Raw genomic sequence first — 13,721 nt, 5'->3', positions numbered from 1 at the left:
ATCACCTCACACCGGTCAGAACGGCCATCATCAAAAAATCTACAAACAACAAATGCTGGAGAGGGTGTGGAGAAAAGGGAACCCTCTTGCACTGTTGGTGGGAATGTAAATTGATACAGCCACTCTGGAGAACAGTATGGAGGTTCCTTAAAAAACTAAAAATAGAACTACCATATGACCCAGCAATCCCACTACTGGGCATATACCCTGAGAAAACCATAATTCAAAAAGACACATGCACCCCAATGTTTATTGCAGCTCTATTTACAATAGCCAGGCCATGGAAGCAACCTAAATGCCCATCAACAGACGAGTGGATAAAGAAGATGTGGTACATATATACAGTGGAATATTACTCAGCCATAAAAGGAACAAAATTGGGTCATTTGTAGAGACGTGGATGGACCTAGAGACTGTCATACAGAGTGAAGTAAGTCAGAAAGAGAAAAACACATATCGTATATTAACACATGTATGTGGAACCTAGAAAAATGGTACAGATGAACCGGTTTGCAGGGCAGAAATAGAGACAGATGGAGAGAAAAAACGTGTGGACACCAAGGGGGGAAAGTGGCGGGGGGTGGTGGTGGCGGGATGAATTGGGGATTGGGATTGACGTATACACACTAATATGTATAAAATAGATGACTAATAAGAACTTGCTGTATAAAAAATACATAAAATAAAATTCAAAAATTCAAAAATAAAAGAACAAACGCATGGTGAGAGAGCGCTCAGTTTTGTCTCCTGGAATCCGCAGGTGCCGGTGTCATCAAAGGAGGTGGAACTGGGCGGACACGACCTGGGTCTCAGGCCAGCTTTGCCAGGAAGCACCCACATGACCCTGAGCATGCTGCCCACCTCCCCAGCCTCAGTTTCCCCGTGTGCAAGTCAAACTGGTTGGATGAGAGCAGAGCTGGTGCCGCCGTGACTCCTGACATTCTGGTCGGCAGCGTTTTTAAACACTTAAAAATGAATTGCCTATGTTTAAAAGGAGGGCATGTCACCTAAACATCCAGCTTAACTGAAAGTCAAGTCTGTAAGTGGTCCACCTTCCCACGTGGCTCCAGTGTGGGTAGGACACCCGGTCCCTGGTTCACTGCCATCCCCGTGCCACCCCTTCTCATGTCCCTTCGTGCCTGGCCTCTGCGGCCACCGACTTCTCACACCTTGTGTTGGCGTCTCCAAACACCACACCTGGAGCTGCCAGGCCTGAGGGAGCGGCCCTACTGCCCTGGGAAGTGGTCCATGCCAATGGGACAGCCCCCTCTGTCAGCTGATGGTCCCCTGGGAAACTGCTGCATCCTTTCAGGCCGAGGCCCTGGCATCACCGCACTCCTGACACTTTCATTTGTTAACAAACTCGAGCCGCACGTGGTTAGCGTCCCAGGTCTTGGTCTCCCCGGGGGGCCCGGCTGCGTCAGGTTAGAGGGGAAGGACAGATGCTACACCCAGAACCGCTCACCTGTCTCCTGAGGCCCCACACGCCAGGCGGCACACAAGGCACAGGTGCACACACGCTCGCACGTACACACGCACACGTACAGATGTATTATCTACCCACACAGACACTCCGGCCCTTTCTCCTGCCCCCTACGCTGTGTCTTTCTGGATTCCGTCCACCTCCAAGGCCTTTCTGACGTATCTCTGTTGGGAAAGGAGGGGGTGAGGACACACAAGAGGAGAGGCTGGGGTCAGATCCGTGGAGCGTGGGCCTTGGGCTCCAGTAGCTCTAGTCGGTCAGGGCGACAGGAGCAGGTGCCAGGGAGGGGTGGCTGGGGCCCCAGGGTCCGCGGGGCATCACGGGGAGGGGCTGCAGTCTGCAGAGATGTGCTTCCAACGTGCGGGCTTGGGGAGGTGAAGCGACCGTGGTCTGGTGCAGTGGTGAGGGGCCAGGAAGCCCCAGCCCCGATCCCAGTGGAGGGGAGGGAGGGGAGGGAGGGAGGGTGCAGGGAAGGCAGGGGGCCAGGACAGTTACAGCAGGAGACGCGGGGATAAACAGGACCAGGGGAGGCTCTGCCGTCCGGTGATGCCCTCTTGTCTCAGAAGGTGCACGGAAGGTGAGGGTGTTGGGATGGGTGGGAGGTGGGCATGGGTTGGGGGCGCAGAGCCACGTGGGCGGGAAGGGGAAGTCCTTGGAGCTGTAGGCTTCTTATGTGTCGATGATGGTTGGGACGGGGGTGCAGGCACCTGGAGACGGCTCTGTGGGTCTCAGGCCGGCTGGGGGAGATTACGGTGCGAGTGAGTGAGTGTGTGTACTTGAGATGTGTGTGTGCATGTGTGAGCGGGTCCCGGGGCTGGGGGTACCCCGGGGCTCAGCCCCTCTCTCCTCCCACAGATGGAGGTGCAGACATCAGCCTACTTGCCAAGTTCAGGCAGAGGGGATTTCCCCAGGCCTGGAGCCTGGCGTTCCGCCCCGAAATAAGTGTTTTGAGAATTAAGAAGGCGGCCAGTGGAACTCGTAAAAAAAAATTTTTTTTTTTTTTTAATGCAAGGGATTTAGGGAAAACGCGAATAACTTCAAGGGGCCATCCTGAGCTCAGGACATTATAGTCAGTGTGGTTGCTGGCCCTGAGCTGTGAAACCAGAGCTCCAGAATGTTCTGGGCCCCCAAAGTATCAGCTAGGCCTTCTGTTTCCTTCCCGAGCCAGGGAGTGGGACTGACAGATTTCTAAGTTTCCAACAGGCATCGAAACAAGGCCATACTCGGGTTAAACCGACCAGTCAGGGTTCCTCGAGTATTTGGACATTTCCAAAGACTGAACATGCACGGACTTTGTGATTTGTGATCTGAAATGACAGGAAAGTGCCCTTTGCGTGAAATTTGTGATTCCTGGCATTCCTAAAATCTGTTTAGTGTTTAGTTCAGAAGAAGTGACGGCCAGGCCCCTCCCTTGGTGGCCTCTGCTTTTGTGGAAGCCCGCATTGCATGTGTGGGTGGAGATGGCAGGATGTGTTGGAATTGCTTTGCTGGGGACACTCCATCTCCCCTGTGGTTTCCCTTGGGGCCTTGTTTGGTTGGGGTGGCGGGGGCCTTAGTCCCCAACTCTCTGTTGGAGGGTGATTTCTAAAGGATGTACCTGGAAATGCAGCCCTGGCATTTCTGTCCTGTGGGGGAAGCTGCAGGGGCACCAGCAGCTCCCGGGAAGACTGTGCCTTGGGGACGACATCAGGGTGACGGTGGCAGGCAGAGGGTCAGAGCTGGTTGGGGACCAAGGGCACATCACAGTCGCTCAGCTGTGGCCCAGGCTGTGGTGGGCTTGGAACTCAGGATGGCCTTGGGTCAAAGAGGGCAGGGCCTTTGGTGCCGTGGGAGTTCTCCAGAAGGGCGGTCTCCAAGTTTTTGTGATCCATGGACTGCCTGTTTGTGTCCCCCAAAATCTTATGTTGAAACCCCAATCCCCAGTTAGGAGGTGGAACATTTGGGGGTGATTAGGTCATGAGGTTGGAGCCCCTGTAAATGGGATCAGTGCCCCTTTAAGAAGAGACCCCAGAGGGAGCTTGCTTCTCTCTCCACCAGGTGAGGACACAAGAGGACGCAGTCTACAAGCCAGGAAGTGGGCCCTCATCAGATGGCAGATCTGCCAGTGACTTAGTGTTGGACTCCCAGCCTCCAGAGCTGTGAGACATGAACGTCTCTGTTGTTTAAGCCCCCAGTCTGTTGTGTTTTTGTCATAGCAGCCGGAGCTGACTAAGACACCGACATCCCATTTTTTAACAATAAGGAGTATTTGAGGAAATACTCTCAATATATGCAGATGCATTTATTTTTGCGCGTCACATGGACCAGCATACTAAAATATTATACATTATAAAATACAGGCATCTTAAACACTTTAGAAAGATGAGGTACAAAGCAGCATAATGGAAGTGTCACTAGGTTCTCCTCGTGTGTTTCTGGGGTGCGTGCATCTCCCCTTGTAGCTTTGACCCTGGTTTAGAGTTAGGGGGCTGTAGAGAGTTTAGCCTCACAGGAAGGACAGGCTTGCTTTTTGCTGTTGTTAATTTTTTGTCAAACATTTTAAACTATTTATTAAGAACCTTTACAACGTTAGAGGGAGAGAATCGTGGCCCATTTTATGTGACCTAATAATCCCCTTCCCCTGCTCTCCTCACCTCTCCCTCTCCCTATAGGTTCCTTTAAAGCAATCCCTGGACCTCACTTCATCAGAAAATTACTTTAATATGTAGCTCTGCAAACTAAAGGACACCTGCTGTTTCGAGTCGGTGCACAGCTCGCTAGGACTCTGGAGGCTCTTTGAATTCTTCGTTTCCCTTCCTTCTCCCCTTTCCCTTTGCTTCCCTCACCTCTTCCTTGCCTCCGCCCCAACTGTCACTCACTGATTGAAGACACCGGGTCACGTGCCCAGTAGAGTCTCCTGTGTCCTGGATTTGCTGGTTGCTCCCCTGTTGTGGCATTTACAACGTTCCTCTGTCCCCGAGTCTCCTGTAAACCTGAAAGATCAGCTCCACCTGTTACCAGGAGGTGCAGGAGCTGGGTCATGAGGAGGCTGCCCGCCCCCAAAGGACAGCAAGTGACACGGTCCCCTCTTGGCCTGGCTCTGCCCTCACCAATAGGACCGTGGGCACATCCTTCACCTCCTCGGGCCTCAGGCTTCCTGTATGTGGAGGTCGGGCTTGTTCCGATGTATCCAAGGAAACAACAGCCCTGGCAGTAGAGGCCAATGTCCTTCCCCTGGGGATCTAAGAGGGAGCAAAGCGCTGCCCTGAGACCCCCTGAGTTACCTTGTCCCCCGCCATCATGAAGGGTACCGGCTCCCCACAGCCTGGGAGAACGGAGAACACAGCCCCTGGATGATTTGCTGTGAGGCCTCCTCTGCTCCTTGAATCCTGGCTGAGAGGAGCTGGCGAGAGGAACGCTCTGCAGAGAAATATCGAGGAATGTGAGAGTGTGTGCTTAGAAAAATGAATTTACTCCGAACGATGGGCCTCAGGCGAGAAAGAGGGAGCAGTCCTACCCAGTCGCCGTCGTCGAGGGCAGAGTTTGCTACTGCCCACTCTCCTGAGGCCCCGAGGGCTGCTGTGGGCCAGGTGGAGCTGGCTGTGCGGTGGGCACAGCCCTGGCCCCAGGCTGGCCGCGGGCACCCAGCTCCGGGGGGCAGGTCCGGTGGTCCTCATCGGCTTCTTCCTCGAAGGAGGTTCTCCAAGGATGCCCCAAACACCGCGTTCCAGCGGGCCCCTCGCCAGGAACCTCCTTCACCTGTGCTCCCATAAATCATGTTTCTGGCACCACGAAGCCAAGTGGAGATTTGTCAAAGCAAGCCCGAGCTGGCAGGCCCTGGCCTGGCGGCCTGTCCCAGCCTGGCCCGCGGGCTCCGGCCACCCGGCTGGCCGCCCAGACTGTCGGGCTGCACAGATCCCGAGGTGGCCCGTGTGGAGCCGTGTCTCAGGGGCACGGGGGGGCCTCAGGGGTGCGGCTGGTGACCCACACATGCCGGATTTGTCCCAGATGTGACCACGCTCCAGCCTGACTCTCCTGCTCCTCCTTTTTAAATTCATAGACAACGTGTTTAGAACACTTTTCCCTGTACAGAGAAATTGATGGAAAGTACAGACTCCCACCTCCCCACCCCCATTGTTTACATCTGGCTTTGGTGGCTACACTTTGTACAAGTGATGAGCTGGCGTTGATACACTGTCATTTACTAAACTCCATAGTTTACATCAGTCGAAGGCATACATACCTGGCCTGTTACCCTTTATATGACACAGTGTGTGAGGGTCCAGAGCCAGGCAAGCGGGTGACACGGTCCAGGCTCCTTCATGGTTTTTCTGCTTTTGCACTTGAATCTGTACAAACTTTTCCTCAGGTGGTGGGGCTGGCGTGTGGGATGATTCACGGCTCAGGATACCAGGAGGGTCGAGGCTGGAGAGGCCTCAGTCTCCATCTAGGTCAGATGAGGAAAGGGTGAGAGGCAGCAGCTTCTCCAAGGCCAGCAGCAAAAAAGAACTCCCCCCCGCCGCCATGTGGTCAGTTGGGTTAGTCAGCGCTGACCCTGCAGGGGAGGGGGTAGCCTTAGTCTGAGGCCTCAACAGGACCACCTATCAGAACACAGCACGTCCTCATCTGCACAAAGTGTCCAAGCACGAGCGGGCACGTGTGCATTGCCTGAGTGTGTGCTGGCTGGTGTGTGCTGTGCGTGTGCTGTGTGACCAGGTGTGTCTCGGGTGAGTGAATTGCATGTGCGTTGCACACATGTTGCATGAGCATCTGTGGTGCGTTGCACGCGTGTGACCGGGGGGGGGAACCCCTGGGCACCGGGAGGATGGCATCATGGTGACTGTTGGCCTGAGGAAGGAAGTGGTGACTCTGTCAGAGGAGCATCAGGAAGTAAACACAGTTGCAGAACCCAGGCTGTAACTCATTCCTTCCTGAATCTCTGGCTTCCAGCCCCCCGGGCAGCACCACGCAGGGTCCTCCTCGTCCTCGCAGCCTGGGCAGCGGAGCAGAGGCCATGAGGCTGGGCTGGGCTGAGCTGCCGGCCGGGGAGCAAGGCTATGGTGGGCGGCGGCCAGACCAGGGCTTCCTGGGACCCAGCGCGTTAAACTTGCTGCTTGTGACTCACAGCTGAAGGCGGGACCGCTGCTGAGGTCGCGACCGCACCTGGATGACACGAGAGTCTCGGAGGAGCCCCGTGGGGGGGAGGGGCTGCCCCTTACCCCCGCCTCCCCCTTCCTGGGCTCCGAGGCATCTACCCGGCCTTTCTGGAGACCAGGGGTTGGTTCCTGGCCTGCCTTGGTGGGCTCGAGGCCCCTTGCCACGTCCTGCTGGGTTCCAGGTCCTGTGGCTTCAGCCAGAGCTGCTGAGATGCTGTGGGCACAGGTGCACCGGGAGCTGCCTGCTTGGTTGGGGAAGCAGGCTGCTGCTGAGGTGGGGAGAGCGGAGACCTGGCTTCTCTCCTCTGATGTCTCTGTTTGTCATTCGAATAGATCAAAGGCCAAAGGCACCTCTGGAGTCCTGATTTTAAAGGAAGGAGAGGTCAGAACTAGGGCACCTCCCGGCCGGCTCTAGGAAATCCCAGGCTCCATTCTGGGTCACTGCTGTGTGGCCAAGAGACTTGGGCGCTCCTCCCTCCCCCTCCCACCATCCTCGTTCCGCCTTCCTCCCTCTCTGCTCCCTTCCTTCTGCTTTCACATCTTCACGGGGGGCCGCCTGGGGCTTGGCTCTGGGCTGGGTTCCCTGGGAGCTCCATGAATGGCCTACGAGCTAGTCCTTACTCATGAAGGCTTTCAAGCTGAATTGAGACCCCATGTATCAAATGAACAAATGAACGCTGGGCACTTCGGTGTGCCAGGCTTCTCTTGCCAGAGCTGAGGGTTGCAGTGATGGTGGGGATGTTGGGGGAGGTGTCGGTGTTGGTGAGATGTTGGTGATGGTGGAGGAGGTATTGGCGAGATATCACCAACAGGTGATGGCGGCAGCAGCGCTGACAGAATGTTTGGGGAACTTGCTCACCTCAGTCAGGTGGACTCAGGATGTCCTGCTGTGGACTCAACTGGACCAGCAAGTCTGGGGTCACCCAGGTAGACTACTGGGCATCTGTTTGCGTGAGGACCCAGTGGGGGGCAGCCGGAGATGCTGGATGGCCAGCTTGTGCCCAGGGTGGAGACTTCCTGGGGAGGGGACATCATGGGCTGCCCGCGGCAGCTTTCCAGGCAAGGGCAGGAGGCTGCTGGGAGGGGGGATTCGGCATTGCTGGTCAAGTGCACAGCTGTCAGTTGCCGGGTTGGCAGCACGGACTGTGTAATGCGCTGTCTCTGCACCCAGCCCTTTAAAAGCCACGAGCCTGGCAGAGGTGTCTTGTGGAGGCCGCCCGATGGGACCGTGGCCTTTACTCCAGGGATGCGGCAGCCCAGGGTCTCCTGGGGCAGGAGGAGGGGGGGGGCTGAGAGCTCACTCTGTCACACTTGGAGCCTTGGGTGACTTCTGAGTGAGGGATGGCTAGGTCTGCAGGCAGCTGCTCAGGCACAGGGGATTCCTTAGAGGTTCGATTCCAGGGAACAGGGTGAGGGAGGGGCTGAGGGGGCGGGATAGAGGCGAGCCAGGAGGGGCGATGAGCGGCCAAGTGCCTGCAGGACTGTCCCCGCGGCCACAGCTGGAAGCGCGGTCTGCTGCTGCCCACCTGCCCTGTGGTCCCGGCCGCCCGCCACGCGCAGGGAGCTGCTTCTGGGAGTGGCCGCCTGCGGTTAGGCGGAGGCTCTGGGGGACGTGGTCCTTGCTGGGGCAGCCGCCCGCGGAGTGGCCAGGAGGTAGGGAGGGCCCACACCCCGCCCGGCCCTGCCTGTGAGCAGCCCCTCAGGGAAGCGGAGGGCTGAGAAAATCAAGGGCATTCAGCTGCAGTGCCCTGCGGACAAAGTCAGTTCGGGAACTCCCTTCGGCAATGTTCCCAGCCCCCAGGAGAGGGCCTGTGTGTCCTCGCTGTGTGGCTGAGCCTCTCAGCTGTCACCCCAGGAGGTGACGCGAGGACAAGAGAAGAGGGGTCTGCGAGGCAAAGGGGCCTCCAGTCAGACATGGGGAAGCGTTTCCTGCAGCCGAGGAGAGGGTCACGTTGAGGTCGGCTCTGGGCCCGCCCGGGGGTCCCAGGGGGGGGGACAGATGCCAGGCCGCTGCTCCCGGGACACACCCCAACCCTGCCAGCCACACCGGAGTTCAGCCAGCAGCCCCCGCTGGGCCAGGGCAGCCCAGCCTGGGGCCCAGGGGCCCAGGGATGCTGCCGGCTCTCAGAAGACCTCCCATTCCACCCTCACCCCATCCCTTGACCAGCCCCGCCATGGAAGCGGGGGGCCCCCACTGACCCCAAACCTAACACTAAATGTCACAATAAGAAAAGGACATTATTACATGTTTGTTCAGAATGTGAGGCCGGGGACTTCCCTGGCGGTCCAGTGGTTAAGACTCCACGCTTCCAACACAGGGGGTGCGGGTTGGATCCCTGGTCGGGGAACAAAGATCCCACATGCCGTGCGGCATGGCCAAAAAATAAAAATAAATAAATAACAATAAAAATAATAAAACAATTAAAAAAAAAAAAAAGAAGGTGAGGCTGGGAAAAACCCCTGCTCCCCTGGGCAAGATTTTCTAAATAAAATGACGCCTGCACCAGCTGGGACCCCCCACTGAGCTGTTTTCAGGGGTGAGGTTGCTGGCACTTTCCTTTTTTGTTTTTCTGTAAGAACATTTAACATGAGATATACTCTCTTAACAGATCTTTAAGGGCACAGTACAGTATCAGGATTTACGAACACAACGCCTGTAAACAGAGTTCGAGAGTTTATTCACCCTGCATAACTGAAACTGTGCACCCATCCAACAGATATTCCCCATTTCCCCTGCCTCAGCCCCTAACAACCACCTCCTAATCTCTGCTTCTATGAGTTTGTTATTTTAGCTTTCACATGGAGGTGGAATCATACGTTATTTGTCCTGTGCTGGCTTGTTTCACTCAGCATAATGTCCTCCAGATCCCTCCATGTTATCACATACGACAGGATTTCCATCCTTTTAAAGGCTGAATTATACTCCATTGTATGTATAGACCACATTTTCTTTATCTGCTCATCTGCGGATGGACACTTAGGTTGCTTCCCCGTCTTGGCTGTTGTGAATAGTGCTGCAGTGAACAGGGGAGTGAAGATATCTCTTCCAGATCCTGATTTCAATTCTTTTGGATAAATACCCAGAAGTTGGACTGCTGGATGATTTGGTAGTTCTAGTTTTAATTTTTTGTACAACCTCCATTGTTTTTTCCATAATGACTGCGCCATTTTGCATTTTCACCAGCAGTGCACAAACAAGGGTTCTGGTTTCTCTGCATCCTCACCAACACTTGTTGTCTTTTTGATGATATCCATCCTAACAGGTATGAGGGGATATCTCATTGTGGTTTTACTTTACATTTCCCTGATTTCAAAATATGTTACAAACCACAGTAATTAAAACAGTATGGTATTGACATAAAAATACAGACATATAGACTAATGGAAGAGAATAGAGAATCCAGAAATAAATCCACACATATACAGTTAACTGGTCTTTGGCAAGGGAGCCAAGAACACACAATGGGGAAAGGACAGTCTCTCCAACAAACGGTGTTGGGAAAACTGGATATCCACACGCAGATGAATGAAGTTGAACACTTATGTTACACCAGACACAAAAATCAAAATGGGTTAAAGGCTTAAATGTAAGACCTGAAACTGTGAAACTCCTAGAAGAAAACATAGGGGGGAAGCTTTATGACATTGGTCTTGGCAATGATTTGACACTAAAAGCACAAGCAACAGGAACACAATTAGTCAAGCAGGATTGCAACAAACTCAACAGCTTCTGCACAGCAAAGGAAACGATCAACAGAGTGAAAAGGCAACCTACAGAATGGGAGAACGAATCTGCGGACCTGCTCACTGATTAATATTCAAAATATATAAGGGATTCCTAAACTTAGTAGCAAAAATAACTAATAACTTGCTTGAAAAATGGGCTAAAGACTTGAATGTACATTTCTCCAAAGTAGACACACAAATGGCCAACAGGTACATGAAAAGATGCGCGACAAATGTCACTAATCATCAGGGGCTGAGCTCTGGACGTCCAGGCGCCGTGGGTAGCAGGGCTGGTGGGGGGCCACGCTGCCCATGACCAAATGCTGCTTGGCCACTTCAAACATATGTCTCTGGTGGGGAGTCATTGAATGCTCTGCACCTCGGTTTCCCCATCTGTCAAAATGAGGGATCATGGCCTGGCCTCCGCAGGGGAATGGGTGTAAGTGAGACGACTGTGTGATGTTCCACACAGGGCCAGCTCTCCGTGTGGGTGGACCGCTAAGCTCTCTCACCCTCCCAGCACCGGGAGGGGTGCTGTGTTCCACAGATGCTGGGGTGACCTCAGAACGAACGACGGGCACGGCTGTGGTCAGGGGCGCCCCCCTCCTGCGGCCTCGTGCTCTTGGCATGTCCTGAACTTCTGCTAGGAGACCGGCTGTGCTGTGTCCGTCTGTCTGTCCGCTTCTTTCTCAGGCATCCATCCGGCTACACCTTTTCACAGCTGCTTTTCCAACCAGCCCCCGGGGATGGCTTTCCTCTGCCCATTTCATGGATGAGAACACAGAGGTGTGGTGGCTTGCTCAAGGCCACACAGCTAGGCAGAATTTGGGGGGTAAAATCTGAAAGGTGGTGGGGTTCCGGAGCTCCCCTAGGTCACCCGTGATCATGAGGGGCAAGGCCGGGACCCAGGTGGGAGCCACTGCAGAGCCCCCAGGTCCCTGGGTGCAAGGGGTCTCCTAGCCCCAGGGACCGGGGGTCACGGGACCTGCCCCCCACCCCAAGCAGGGACGCTGAGAAGCAGAGTGACCCCGGACACCCCACCTCCTCCACGTTTGCACCCCCGAGGTGGGGTCCCCCCCAGAGTGTTCAGGATTCCCATGGTGAGCCCTGGGTTTTCTGAAGTAAAGAGCCCTCTCCACGCCAGCCGGGGTGTTTCATAACCCCAGCGCTTCCTGCTCCGCGTAAAGCCGTGGGCGGTCACGCCCCCTCCCGCGTGGACACGGGGGTCTTGGCCGTCCTGCGACCCTGGACGAGTTCCTTAAGGCCCGGGAGTGTGCGGAGGACCCTTCTGCTTGCGGTCAGGGAGAGGACGGGCGGGCCGGCTGCAGCGCGACCAGGTCACCATGGACGTGTCCCCGCAGTGGAGCTCGGCCTTGGCACCCAGATGAGCCCAGACTCACGTGGGGCAGCTCCGGGCTGGGGGAGGGGAGGTGGACGGCAGAGTCAGGGCCACGGGAAGTGTCCTTGGTCCTCACACCTGGACGGCGTCCACCCAAGGCCGTGGCCTGGACGCCTCCTTCCACGGCTGAGAGGCCCTGGCATCGGCAGCCCTGTGGCCGGGAAGGGGGCAGGGGTGCCCTGGAAGCAGTGCCAGGAGCTCACGGGGCAGGTCTGGGGAAAGGGACAGCTTTCTGGGAGGTGCTGAGGGGAGTGGACGAGATGGGGCGGGACGATAAGAGGCAGTGATCCAGGGTACAGGCCACGTGCCCCTGGGCTCCGAGCTGATGGAGGGAGAGGCGCCAGAGCAAAGACCACTCACAGGGCACAGAATGTCCAGCTGCAACATACCAAGTGTGTCCAGGACGCTGGGTGCTGTGGGCCTGGGAGTGACGGGGTCCGAGGAACAGGGAGACCTCTGGGCCAGGCCCACCGCGGTGTGGCCAGCGGGCCGAGGATGCACTGCCCTCGGCCTCAGCAGGCCTCCCGGCTGGCGGCTGAGCCTCACGTCCTTGGCCGCGACGTGTCACAGCACGTGGCAGGGTGGCCCTGTGGCTGCTCACAGCCCTTACTTACATAGATGGACACGGGGTGGGTGTCTGCAGGGAGCTCGCCCATCCTCCGGGGCTGTCACTTTGGGGGCCTTCCTAGGATAGCATCCAGGGGAGAAGACGCCGTCAGAGCCCTCTGGGCAGGTGGGGGCACAGGACCCTGCCCTGCTCAATCCCGCAGGGCCTGTTAGCGGTGCTCACAAAGGAAGGTCTCTTTCTGTTCTGAAAGCGTGAGGTCTGTGGTGGGAGTGGTAGCCGGAGTGCCTGTAACAAGCGGGGCGCCTCCCTCCCCCCGTCGGGGGGCTTTTTGCACAGCCGGCCCTGCTGTTCCTGCTGCGTTTAGGGCTGGAGTGGGGCGGGGGGGCGCTGGTGCTCGGTCACTGTCCTGGCCTGGGCTCCCCCTGGTGACCGAGCAGGCACGGCTGTGACAGGGTCCTGGGGTCTCCTCGTCCAGTCCCACCACTGCGCAACCAGGACCCCCAGCCCATCACCTCGGGCCTGGCTCGTGCCCCCTCCCCTACCATGCACACTCCTGCCCTGTGTGCCTAGCAGACCCCAGAGCCGCCGTGCAGCCGGGCGCCCGAGGCCAAGGAGGTGGGGACGTGGATGCAGCCTCGGAGCACAGACATGGATAATTCAGCTTTTCAAACTTCAGCGATCTTTAAAGTGTTTCTTTTTCTCTTTTGATTCAGGGTCTTAACGGGAGCCCAGGCATTCCAAGGACTATTTAATATTTAAACAGTGGCCTTCGCTTCGAAGGTCGTTGCGGAGCATGGGGGGTGGTGAGGATGGCCATGGGGCCAGGAGTGAGGCGGAGCCAGGGCCACAGTGGAGGACAAGGCCTCCCGGAGTCTTGGGAGGGGACACGGGGGGAGGGGTGTGGGAGGGGGAGGGGGGAGGCGTCCCCACTTGGCACCTAACTGGTCATGTGACCCAGGGTCCAGCAAAAGCCCTGTCTGCACCTCAGTGTCCCCATCTGAGAAGTGGGTCCACGAATGCCTTCTACGACCCAGGGAATGAAACAAACTGCATAAACAGAGAGAAGGGTATGAGAGGGGCCAGGAGGGCCCGGGGGATGGTGAGTCGGGGGGACAGCACTTGTTTGCAAAGGAAAGTGTGGACACCTTGTGACCTGGCGGTCAGGCAAGAAGCAGCACGAGGAGGGTGGAGGCTGCGTGCGGACCCCTCTCCCCTGCCCATGACCCTGAAGCCTGCAGGCCCCTCTGCCCTGAGTGTCCTGGTTTTCGCCTGCCCGTCACCGCCCTGTGTGCTCAGAGGCTCACGGGAAAGCGTGCCTTTTAGAATGAGAAACAAATTCAGTTCATTTGTTGTTTCAGTTAAAAAATCTTGTAAATGTAAAAATGATCCTTTACTTTTTTTTTTTTTTTT

This window comes from Lipotes vexillifer, unplaced genomic scaffold (assembly GCF_000442215.2).
Source record: "Lipotes vexillifer unplaced genomic scaffold, Lipotes_vexillifer_v1.1 scaffold1761, whole genome shotgun sequence".
NCBI lineage: Eukaryota > Metazoa > Chordata > Mammalia > Artiodactyla > Lipotidae > Lipotes > Lipotes vexillifer.
Note: the sequence above shows the minus strand (reverse complement) of the source record.